This window comes from Haliaeetus leucocephalus, unplaced genomic scaffold, assembly GCF_000737465.1.
Source record: "Haliaeetus leucocephalus isolate CR32 unplaced genomic scaffold, Haliaeetus_leucocephalus-4.0 Scaffold973, whole genome shotgun sequence".
In the NCBI taxonomy this organism is placed as follows: Eukaryota; Metazoa; Chordata; class Aves; order Accipitriformes; family Accipitridae; genus Haliaeetus; species Haliaeetus leucocephalus.
Window position 1 is genome coordinate 3961283 of NW_010973409.1, and position 13297 is coordinate 3974579.

Here is a 13297-nt window from a genome sequence, read left to right on the forward strand (position 1 = left end):
GCAGCTACCAGGGATAATTTCTCTCTGGATCAAGTCCCTTCTATTTAAACAGGAATCAGACTGATAGTGGCTTTTCTGAGATGAATTAACATGATCTTTGTGGTGGTGTTATATAGGCTACACCGTGTCCACTCAGAGTGTAGGCCCCACCACCTCCTTCCTCACCTGTAGCCCGGCCGTCTGTTGTGGCTGAGTGGATAACTCTTGAATCTGAAGCAAGGTCTATGGGAATGTTTTGTACGCTGCTTCATTCTAGTGCAAATGAGCTTTTTTTAAAGAGACCTTTTTTGTTCTTGGGTGCCTTAATATGCAACATTGGTTGCTCCATTTTCCTTTGGGAGAGGTGATGAGGATGCTTTTATCTTTCTGAGGCAATCCAATGTAAAACAGATGAGAAGAATGACAGCAGTCATAAATGCTTCCTTTGATAACTATTATTTTTATTGTTGATGCTTAAAATTTACACACGCAATAATGTTTCTGTGGTTTTGCGTTAAGACTTTCAAAATTGAGTTCCGTTCATAGGAGAATGGGGAGAAGAGCTTTTAATGTGCCTTTGCTAATTTTTAACAAACTGAACTGCAGCATTAAAATATTCTGTTTACAGTGACAAGTGAGTGCAAATCAGGTTGTAAAGGTTGCCAAGCTGAATGTTTTGGTTTTAAATATTAATTTGGAGTGGCTCATTCTGAGGCAAGTGCATATGAGGGAGATGGTAGATTCAACCGCAATTTGAATCTAGCCCTGAACTGTGATTCACAGTAATCAGATTATTAACATTTGCTATTAAAATATGTACAACTGTATTCAGCTGCATTCATCCTTAAGATGGCCCATTAGCAAGCAGGCAGACCTCAGAAGGCTCCTGGGGGTTTCTGAAAAGAGATGGCATTTTATTGTAATGCAGAGGAAAGGGGAAGCACAGCAAGGTTCAGGCACCTCTATCATTGTGGCAATTGAAGCTTTCTTTTAATTGGCTAGCCTGGGATTGACTTGCTTTTCAAGAGAGTCACATTTGGGGAATAAGGGAGCTAGATCATCCGCAGACTGTGACCCTCAGCATAGAGCGAAGACTGGAGCTGTTCTCCACTTCATGGGGACAAGGCAGCCATGTAGGGAAAAACTGGGAGAGCGTGAGGTCTGTCTCACTGTTGTTTCACCAGTCAGCCACAGTACTTGCTAGGTGTGGGGCAAGGGAATTACTTTTTTTTTTTCCCCCACTAAAAACCCTAGACAACTTAATCTTCCTACAATAAAGATGAGAAACAATTCACTCTGGTTTAGTCCCCTGTAGTGAGGCTGCATGTTATCGCTGACTTGGAAGCGTGGACTTGCTGATGGTGTGCAATCATAGGATTGAAATATTTTGGCCTCATCAGTCTGATCTTTAGCAAAAGCCAGGAACATCTGAAAATGGTTGTTCTTTGTCATGGCTAAATTATACACTGATAAATGTTTCCTTGCACAGAATACCTGGAATTTATTGCTTTAGATATTTCAACTTCCTGAGTTGTAACCATTTAACATCCTGAATCCGTGTTTTTTCTGAGGTAGGCTTTAATTCACGGACTAATAAACTTTTCTTTTTAAATGGCATGTTCCTGGGTTACCATCTAAAGGGTGCCTCTCAAGTCCATTATTTATGGAGAAATATGTTGTTTCTAATCAATTACATGCCTTTCTGCATGCTAGTAATGACTTCATAATTAGAGCAAATAAAGCACATTCCATTTCAACATGTAGTGAATAGTGCTATAGCATTAATGTTGACTTACACCAAAGGTGTTAAACCCCTCTAAGAAAGCGGAATAAGGAGCTAAATTACTGAGATCTTGAGTGGCATCTAGTAACGGCATCTAGTAACCTGAGAAACCAAATTCTGAAAATAGACCTAAGTGACAAATAGAAATACGAATTTTATCCATGATACTCTGCTAAAAGCCAAGGAGCTATCAAAAAAATTGACTTCTGTATAGTGGCCTTCTTTCAAGCTTTTCCTTTCGGTAGCTTTGGTGAGCTTTCTGTGCCTATGCTGAAGCAGAAACTAACTGTATGGAAGCCCTCAGCAGCTCACACTCACCTCTAAAGGTACAGAAAGATGGCATTATTTATCACAGGCTGTACCATGGGTAATGGCTATATTGTATGAAGTGGTGACCAGTTGCCTTCTCTGGCTGGAGAGTATCATCTCTTCAATGTCTCTGCGTGGCATACCACACAGAGCTAGGATCATCAAATTATATGCAGGTAGACTGATTTTTCAGTTACTTGACTACTAGGAAAAAACTGAAGCACTGGAATTGAGATAAATGACAGAAAGGAGATGTTACTACAAATATTAAAAGTAACCTTGCTTTTTTATACGTACTGCCAAATAGTAGAAGCATGTAGAAATAGAAATGTGTTTATGCCTCTTGTAAACTTCTGCTGTTCTGCATTTCTGTGCTGTCATCATTTGAAGGCTGGTGCTAAAAGATGGGGGGAATAAAATTATTTCTTAGGCTAATTTTTCTTGAACTTCTTCCCCCCTCCCAAATCTACATAAAGTTTTAGCTATTGGTGTTTTGAGATAGTGCAACTGGAACCACGTCAAGACAGCATTCCTAACGTGCATGTCAAAACTCTCAACCTACCACAAGATGGAATCCTTCAAACTTCTAGGTCCAGAGCTTGGTTTCAGGTGATGTCAGAGTAATTAGGGGTATCTATATGGATTTGTATCACTGATAAATGCAGTGGATGTATTTGCAACATATTTGCAAGCAATTGCATTGGAAAATTCTGGCACTTCCAGGTATTTGTCTGGAAGCTCTCTTTTCTTGCCTGTGCGAAAATATGATCATGGTTACATGGTAGATTTACGGTTGTTTATTTAGTTCTAACTGGAAAAAATAAATGCATAGGCCTGCTACAGGACTTTCTCCCTGTGGAATGGTGTTTTCTGGCCATGCAGCTTGCTCATACCAAGGGATCCAGAGGTGTCCAGGGCAGCACACAAGATGATCTTGCCAATGCAGTATAATTCTTATCTTAGCTGTGTCAGACTGGGTGAGATAAGAGCTTGGAAATACAGCAACAGACCTGTCCAGTTATGTCCATGTGGGGGGACTGAACGGCTTTTCTTTCTTGCTGGGCACTGCAGTGTCCCCTTCGGAGACCCATATCAACTTGGGGAGAGGCTGAGGGAGGTGGGTGATGCTGAAGGTTTGCATTGAGCTGCTGCCCACTTCCATGGCCATTCAGCTGTCATGTACCCTCTCATATCTGCCTTCAGCCTATTGCCTGCTGTGCCCCACTGCGGTAGGTTGTTGCAGGAGGTACATTTTAAGAAGTCAGATGAAAACTGGAGACTGAAGATGAGAAGTGCCAGAAGACATCTTCCGGAGTACCTTCTCTAGTTGTTACTTGGGAATGGGAGAGTATTGCTCAAATAATGTGTTTCCTCTTGTCTGTTCAAGGGCACCCTAAAAAGGGAAGGCTGTGAGTGTTCTTGAACTATGGCTTGAAGCAGAATTATTGTGGTGAAGATTTACCCTCTTTCAATATTTCAGCTGTTTCCTGCTCCAACACTATCTCTGGGCAGCTGAGATTTCAGTCATTTTTAAATACATTTCACCAAGATGCCTGTGGGATTCCTGAGATTTCCTGGTAATTTCATTAAATAACTCTGCCGTTAGTTATCCCTAAATTTCATTTTGATTGACTTTATTAAATGGGCTTTGACTTTCTTGATATTTGAGTAGAAGCAGCTTCTTCTGGCATTTGCAAATGTTCAGGGTTTTTTTTTTTTTTTTTTAAGTTTGTAATCAAGTTTTACAACAAGACTTGCAGTTGTTTCTCTGCTATTTGTGTGTGCCTAGAACTGCTGTCAGTGTTTTCCTTTTTAGCTCCATTATGTTTGTTTCCATACTTAAAATTCTCTGAAAGTTTTCTCAGACATCTTGAATGCAGCTGTTTTAAGAGAATCTTTGGTTCATTTGGTAAAACTGAATTATTTTTAAAGTGCATGTATGGATTTGCATAACCGGCTCTCTGGAAGGTGTCTAATCTTTAGTGTTGTTCCTGAACAGCACCTCATACAATTTTGCCTTCAATTCTGATTTGGGGCTTTTAGGCAAATAATTTAAATATTGGATTTACAATTATAAATTTTAAAAGTTAAGAAAATGTAAATTTTATGTGCCTGACAACAAACCTGACATTTTTGAACTCCATGTTCTCAGCAAATCCCAAATTTAGTGAGCAGCTGTGGTGAAAGTGACAAGCCATTACTAATTAAATTAAGAAAAAAATTAGCATGCTTCAGGCAAACTGATTATGTAGGCTATTTTAATGGCTATTTGATAGTAGGTATGTATTTTATTTCCCTGGCAAAATGTTGCATGTTATAATGGAGCCTGAAGTGTCTTTGAGTTTTACCCCCCAAAAATTAACTTATGTAGGAAAAATAAAATTAAGGTAGGTAAATATAAAGATACATAAATTTAAGAAGTCTATACCTAGACAACAAGGTAGAATTTTAATTACTTTTGATGGCATATCAAATAGTAGAGAAATGTTTTTGAAATGAATCGGATGGGTACTATTCAGACCTTTTCATCTGGAGACATTAATTTTGTTTGGGCAGCAAGCAAAATAATATATGTATGTTTTTCCCCTCTTCTCTCGGGTATTACAGTATGACCTGCTTTCCCCAGGACTGTCCCTATTCAATAAATTTTTTGTTATCTTTTTCAGTGCTACAGTCAGGAAAAATACTAGATATTAAATCAGATAAAAGGTGAGACAGTATTTTTGTCTTTGTATTTATTTATTAAATATAAATATCTTAATTCCATGAATAAAAGCTAGAATTGAGAATGACGCCAGAAATTTGGAGAAGGATAGCAGTGATGAGAACAGCAGTCTAGAAATAAAATTTGTTTTAGGGAGTAGGTTTGACTGTCCACAACATAGAGCTGAGCCTATATTGATTATAGGAACTTGGCACTTTTGGGTTCCTACATGGCACAGTACCACCTTGGAGTCCCTTTGTTGTCTACCCATTGTTTTGAAGTGCTGTTGTGTTAAAACCTTGCTCCGCTGTCATCCTTACCCCATTTTTCTGTTCTTCACCCTTCTGCTGAAAACATTCCTCTGTATAGTACTAATTTAACTGTTGAGAATACAGATACCGTAAGCTACAGTGCAATATTTTTAGTATTTCAGTACTATATTATTTATATATCGCTGACACAAGTAGCACATGGAAATCCCTTATTGACAGCTATGCAGCAGCATCCCTTAAGTCTTTTTACATTCATGCTTCTGGGATATTGCATGTTTAGGTAGTGTTATTGGGATGTGAATCAGAGATATTTTATGTTGCAATGCCTTGTCCCTATGTATTTAAACTGCATGTATTTTTTGAGCTCTTTCTGCAAATCCCCCCCCCCCCCTTTAATTCTTAGAGGAAAATGTCTTCATTATCTGTCAAATCATTAACCATTACACTTTTCAAGAAAACATCTTTGGGGTGTTCTTGTATTATCTTTATACAAAACACCTCCTATAATCTGTTCATTAGTGGTATTTACTGCATTATTCCATGAAACTCTGCCAATAAAAAGAAATTCTGCATGTCTTGATTGCAAATATCATCATAAAATTAATCAAGATTATTCATATGAATGAGAAAATGGAATATTTGACCTGTATTACTCCATAAGAAAGTGACAAACAATCAGCTGTCAAATTTTAGTATCTTTCTCCAGAATCATGAAGGTACGTTCTTGTGGTGTTCTCTAGAGCTGCAAAGTATCTTGTCCTTTTGGAGCTGAATGGCCAGTATTGTTTTTTTAAAAAAGCCGATGCAATGTTAGGCATTATTAAGAAGAAGTAGAAAATGGAACGGAACGTCATTATGACACTGAGTGATTTAATGGTGTGCCTGTGTGTTCAGTATTAGGTCAAGTCTGGTCTCCATCTCTCAAAAAACATGTAGTAGAAATGGGGTAGATTCTAAAAAGGGCAGCAAGTATGATCAATGGTATGCAATGATTTTTGTGCAAGGAGGGACTAAATTGGCTAGGACTCTTTATCCTGAAAGAAAGGGAGCTTATTTTAGAACGCTATAAAATTGTAAGTGGCATGGAGAAAATGAATAAGGAAGAAATGTTCACTGTCTCATCTAAGAAAAGAACAAGAGGAAATAAATGAAACCAGCAAGATCTAGCTTAAAGCAAACAAGAACAACTACAGTTCAGTGCATGAACTCCTTGCTGCAGGAAGCTGTAGATAATAAAAGTTGATATGGGCTTAAGGTATGATTGGAGAGTTTCAAAGAAACGAAATCCATGAAGCACTCTTTTAAAACAAAAACAAAGCCTCCACAAAACCCCCAAACAATGAAGTGAACAAAAAAACCCCTCCAAACCACCCTCCAGCACATTGGTGTTGGAAATCCACATACTGTTGGAGACAGAGAGGTTATTCTAGGTGTACATGATAGATACTTGTGCTGTTTTGAAACTCTTCCATACCTCCAATTAACTTCTGTAGTTGTAGATGTGCTAGATGGACTTGTGTTATCTCTTATACTCCTGTGGTCTACAAGCAAATTAACAGATAGAAGAAAGTTATTTTTCCATGTTTTATTTTAAAATAATACTTTGTGAAGTGTTTGTGTATATACATATCTAAAGATACCTAAAAATATGTCCATCACAACCAAGTGTTATTCAGTGCAGTTCAGTTTAAAGTAGTATGCCAGGATAGGAAGCTGGTTTCCCAAATTCTGCACTTGCAGCAGTGATAAAATTCTTGCTACTCATATGAAAATATGCAGAAATCTCTTTTGGGCTTTATGGTTTAATTTTGTGTATATATATTTTGAGTAAAAACTATAATTTTTATGGTACATAGCAAACGCATTTCAAAGAGTTTTGTTTTTTTTTTTTTTTTTTAAGAACACAAGTTGTTCTACCTATTCCATTTGTATAACCCCTGCTTTTAAGTAACACTCGGTGGAAGAGTTTAATAATGTCATTTTTTTTCTTCTTTTTCTGGCATGCTCTGTCACTTTATATACTAAAGAAATCTCTTTGGTAACATTTATATTGTTAGTGGGAAAAAGAAAGCCTTGTCTTTCAGTTTTTCCCAGCAAAGTCATACAGGCACTTAGCAAGGAAGCCCTAAAGATCTCATGGATGTTTTCTTAAGGGAGATACTTAGAAAACCATTTTGGCAGTGCTGCAAATGTGCAGGTATGAGCAACACAGCTCTTGGTGTTGTTGAAACTGGCCTCTTTGCAGAGCTTCAGGGCAAGGACTATTTATCTGGTAGGCAGCCCAGCAGATTGTGCAAAAGGCACAATCTCCCAGTCACCTTCTAGTGATAATAAAAGGACATGAAGGCATTGTGTACTTTACCTGTGAAAAGCATTACGATACTGGATATTTATTGAAACAATTTATCTAAATCATCACTGCAAATTTAAAAAAAAGAACAGATTTTTGATTTATTTTAAGATGAAAACTTGTCAGTGGGTCCTGCTTTTCTGTTTTAGTTATTTATAGATTCCGACTGAGTGTCTTGAGCTATGCACATAGAAATCATCTTTGCTATAAAAAGGACCAACAGATTCCTTCCCAAGAGGCTTTTGCATGGTACAAAGGAAAAAAAAAAAAAAAAGTTTTCACTTATAGTGCACATCTGTGATATTGTGTAACTTAAATTTCTCCTGCTGCTTGACATTTACTTACCCAGAATGTATCTCAGAGAATGGTTTGTCATTGTGGTGACTTTTTTTTTCCCCCCAATAAACATTAGTGTTAAATGCAAATAACTACGTTAATGTGACATTATCGCTGAAATTTACACACGTAAAGTCAGGAGATTCAGCATAATGATTCCTGCAACTATCATGACTTGTCCCTTTTATTGTGTAAGGTGTACTATCTTCTGTTACCCTCCCTAAGCACTTGTGTCTTGTTAAACACTGAATGTTGTTTCTCTGGTTGGACCACTGCCTTTCTCATGTACAGCTTTGGATTTTGTTAAGGTTGTAATTGTGTTATAATTTCCTCAGCAGTAGCTTAATGTCAGTGAACTAAATATGGTGAGAAACCAATACCCTTCAGTCCGAAATCTCTCTTTCCTCAAAGATTATTTTAATCTGAATGGGGACAGTGTCAGGGACTGAAATTGTGCAGTACTGCTGGCTAAGGGAGGGCCAGTCGTCAGACCTTCAGTGCAAACCAAGCAGAATGAAGCAATTGTGTTTTTTTTCTTACCCTCAGGGCATGTTTTGACTTGACATAGTTCACCTTTATATAATTATAAAATATTTCTGCTATAGGTATTCTGTGGCTCCACAGTGTTAGGCTGTTGCAGCATATGCCAGTAATGGGTTTTCAGTTGGCACAGTGACATTATTTTCTTAGGTGAGATCAATTAACACAACATGCAAATGCTCTAGAGTTAATTTAGCTGAATCTAAATGAACATTTACGCCTGATTATCTATGTTGGCAAGAGGGTATGAATCTTTTCCTGAGAAAAGCTGTATCAGAAATCTTTCAGCCAGCATTACTACAAAATCTTGGAAATAACAGTTTGAGTCTATACTTAGCTTGCTTGAGAGAGAACTGCAGGTTTGGGAAGGTAGGTATCAGCATATCCAAAACTTTGTTCTAAGAAAATGTGCACTCTTTGGAAATAGGATCTAATCAGCACAAAGTGAGTGAGTGCAGGAACAGCATCTTCTTTTGTTTACGTGTAATATTTGTTTTTACTTACTTGGCTGAAGTAAAACCAAAAATGCATTAAATGCAAGAAACATGGTGTATTTGCACTCTTGGAGCTTTGTTTGCTTTATTTAATAAATAAACATCCTTCTAATTGGAAAAGGACACAGTGTGGCTCCGTAATAAGAATGTCGTTTTAAGGGCAGGCCCTACAAGACAAAAAATCCTTTAGTGCTATTATTAGCAAGTCTTTTAGCCAGTAGCAGAGGGCAGGATTGTCAGGCAGTCAGCAAATGTCTGCAGGTGAATTGTTACAGTGGATACCCACAAACCTGGCATCAATTGTATAGTTTAGCCCTACACCCTGCAGTATTTAGGCTGGTCTTCCCCTTCAAGGTGGCATCTCCACGGGCTTCTCTGCAGGTCAGCTGGTGAAGAAATGTTTTGGTTTCCTATTTGAAACTAGGCATTCCTCATTGTTCTGCTTTTTGCTCCCCCCCCCCTTTTTTTTAAAAATATCTATAGATACTGTAGGTTTGTGCATATGCACTTAAAGACAGTTTGCTCAATTAATCAAATGTTTTGCAAATAGGCCTGGTATTCAGTTTGGCTGAGAGCTGGCCAAAACCATTATAAAGCTTCTCGTTTCACCGTGTGTTTTTGGAGTTACCTGTGTACGTAGCTTTGTAAAAAATACTCCAGTGCGTGGCGAATAATGCTCTATAATGCATTTCAGATATGTCAGAAACAAAAGGAGCTTTATCAAGTGTCCTCCAAGTAAATTCAGTCTTGAGCTAAGACATTTTATACTAAGAGTGATTTTCTTTTAATAATTTACCGAAGTGACTCATTTGAAAGTTCTTTCACCTTAATGACTTCTGTTGGTGGCACAAAGCTCCAGTGTCATCAGCATTCTGCGCCTAAACCTGCCATCTGCTGAGGAGCTGCCAGGTACATTAACTCTTGTCAACTTAACAGAGATTTGTTGTAAGAGAAGCTGCCTTCTTCAAAAGAAGTTCAGACTCAGCCTTGACAGTTAATCTAAATACTGAAGCTACAGGGATTTTCCTGGAGGTAATTTTGAGTGATTATTAGTTGATTAAAGTAGTTCTCTGTGTCAGTTTCAATCATGAATTGGCCTTATATGTGTCAGAGTCAGAGTTTATCATGCTGATGGATATTGGTGTGCAACTGAGTGTTTTTCACGTAAATTGGAAAGAACAGTTTGGTAATCCCCTTTTACAAGCTGTAACAAAATCCCTCAGAGTAGCTCTGCAAACATGTCCATCTAATGCAATTGCACTAAGCAGCTAAAAGTTAAATACCCTTTTCACCTTCTGTTTTTATAAGGTAGACTGTCATGTGTGTCAAATCTGTTGTGTGCGGCACAAGCTCATTTAAATATAAATAGGCATTCTCAGATAATGAAATTTTAAATGTGTCAAAAATGTAATATGACTGAGTAGGATATTCATCCTGTTGACTATAAACAGAAGAGTTGATCGTAGCAAATACTAAGTTATTTTGAATTTACTGTACTGTTATCAGAAGCGTGTTTCATTTTTAAACCTGTAATCACAGCAATAATGAGGTCCTGTGCCATGCTCCAAGTACATTGTGCTTGGATTCGTAGCAAAAGATGGGTCTGGCTATCGCTGTTTGCCAGCTTTACCTCTTCTTGCTGTAAGCTCTTCCACTAGATCATCTGTATGGTTTACCCTGAAAGATCAGGCTTCAACCTTTCACCAAATTTGAGTGTCCTTTCTGAAAAGATAATCTATTTAACTGGGATCAAAATAGATATTTCACTATTTTAATACAGAACTAGAAAGAGGGTTTACTAGTTTGATACGAGTGCAGGAAGGTGTATTCAGTTCAGAAGTAAATAAAAATTAATTTTTTGTCCTCACTGTACTTTTGTAAAATAGGTAACATTATGATGAAGTAATTAATTTAAATAAAAGAAGACTCTCATTTGCAAGTCATGTATGAAAATTGGTTTTAAGTTTCAGGACTTAGCATAGAGTAGGAATTCTAATTTCCAGGTGTTTCTTTTCAGGTTTCTTTTGTGAGCCATTGCCCTTAATTTAAAATCTGGAAAAGTGACCATGTAGTTATCACACTTCCATCTGCATTAACTTTATCAACATGCTTAACTGCCAGTTCTTGTTCAGTTAGATTTTTTGAGAGTTTCATATAGTTTGGTGTGGTTTAGCTAACACATAATTTGGATAATTCACAAGTTTGCCTCCTTTTAATCTTGGCTGGTAATTGGAAGGGCGTGTCAGAGAAGATCTCTTTAGTATATAACTGCATGGATCTGCAACTCACAAAAACATTAAGTGAGGAGACTGCTGGGGCTATGTGACATCACTAGGAGATCTGGCATAGGAGGGGGTCTTGTCCGTCAATCCCTGCATGAAGAAGGAGAGCCAGCAGGGCTTCCTGAGGCCAACCATCTGGCATGTTGTCCTGGTTCCAGCTGGAATAGAGTCAATTGTCTTCCTAGTAGCTGGTACAGTGCAGGTTTGGATGCAGTATGAGAAGAATGTCGATAACACACTGATGTTTTTAGTTGTTGCCAAGTAGTGTTTAGACTAAGTCAAGGATTGTTCAGCTTCTCATGCCCAGCCAGCAAGAAGGCTGGAGGGGCACAAGAAGTTGGGAGGGGACACAGCCAGGGCAGCTGACCCAAACTGGCCAAAGGGGTATTCCATACCATGTGATGTCATGTCCAGTATATAAACTGGGGGGAGTTGGCCTGCGGGGGGGATGGCTGCTCGGGAACTGACTGGGCATCGGTTGGCGGGTGGTGAGCAATTGCACTCTGCATCACTTGTTTTGTATATTCCAATTCTTTTATTATTATTATTGTCATTATTGTTATTATTATCACTATTAGTTTCTTCCTTTCTGTTCTATTAGACTGCTCTTATCTCAACCCATGAGTTTTACCTTTTTCCTTCTGATTCTTTCCCCCATCCCACTGGGTGGGGGAGAAGTGAGTGAGTGGCTGCGTGGTGCTCAGTTGCTGGCTGGGGTTAAACCATGACACATGTTGACCTGGGCCTCCAGGAAAACCATTGCTGGCTATTGCCTCTTGGAATTTCCCACTTTTTGGCTCTTTTGGGGTTGCAGTGTATGTTCTGTGTTACCAGAGTTGTGTGCAAGGTCTGATGTGTAGCATATAGAATCAGGAAAGGTAGGCATCTATCCTAGGCATAGTGGCCTTCATCAGGGAAGTGTTGATTTCTGTTGTTGTTTTTTTTTCTATTTAATACATCAACATTAATGCAGCTTTTCTATGCCCCTGTTTTTCTGTAAATTCCAGGTAACTGCAATGGTAACTCCAGACATACCTGATCGAGATTCTTCTTATCATATAAGAATAGAAAATAAAACCATTTAGTTCTTCCACTGTTCTTGCTGAGTAATGCAGAATTCTTTATTTTTGTAGTGTGTTAAATGTTGCATTAATTCTGTCTTTACTTTTTATTTTTTCTGTTTCTCTTCTCTGTACATTTTGTCATTTGTATTGTCTATAGCTCTTATGATTTTTTTTTACCCTGAATTTCTGTAGGAGTGAGTAGCAGGAAGGTGATTCAGGTTTTTATGCTAGTGTCAGCTGAATATTGGATATTCAGTAAATTTTGATTTTCCATTTTCATACTTTCCATTTTATTTGTTTATACATAAATGATCTTTGCCAATTTTGATAGAAGGAAAGGAAAGGTTGAAACTTCTGCTCAAAACACTCCTGGTTTTAGATTTAAAGCTCTTGCTGTGTTTCTGAGCTATTATCAAGAAGCACTAGATAGGAAGTTGATGGGGGGGAGGGAGAATCTTAAGAAGGTATAAAGCCTTTTATCAGGCATTTATAACTTTTGATAGATTTTGGTACATTGCTTAGTAAAAACTGGCCAACCGCATTCATGGCATTCATGAAGGTTCTCTGTATTTCTGCGCTGTTTGTCCTCCAGCTTGTATTGTAGACCTGAATCTTCTACTGACTAAAATTTTTAATAGTTGTAACTTGTTCAGTGAATGTTGGGGAAAATTGAGATTTCTGGATGCATCGATTTATAGATATCCACACTGTGAATTTCCAAAGATTAATTTCCTTTAAAGGGGAGTTAAATATTCTGTCCTTTCTGAAATTAAGGTATTGCAATACTAGCCACCTTAGAAAATCATCTTCTTCTGTATATAATAGACAATACATGGTTTAGACAAAGGAAGGAGATGTGGGGCTGTCGTGGTTTAACCCCAGCCAGCAACTAAGCACCACGCAGCCGCTCACTCACTCCCCCCCATCCAGTGGGATGGGGGAGGAAATCGGGAAAAGAAGTAAAACTCCTGGGTTGAGATAAGAACGGTTTAATAGAACAAAAAAGAAGAAACTAATAATGATAATGATAACACTAATAAAATGACAACAGTAGTAATAAAAGGATTGGAATGTACAAATGATGCGCAGGGCAATTGCTCCCCCCCCGCTGACCGACCCCCAGCTAGTCCCCCAGCGGCGATTCCCCCCACCCCCACTTCCCAGTTCCTATACTAGATGGGACG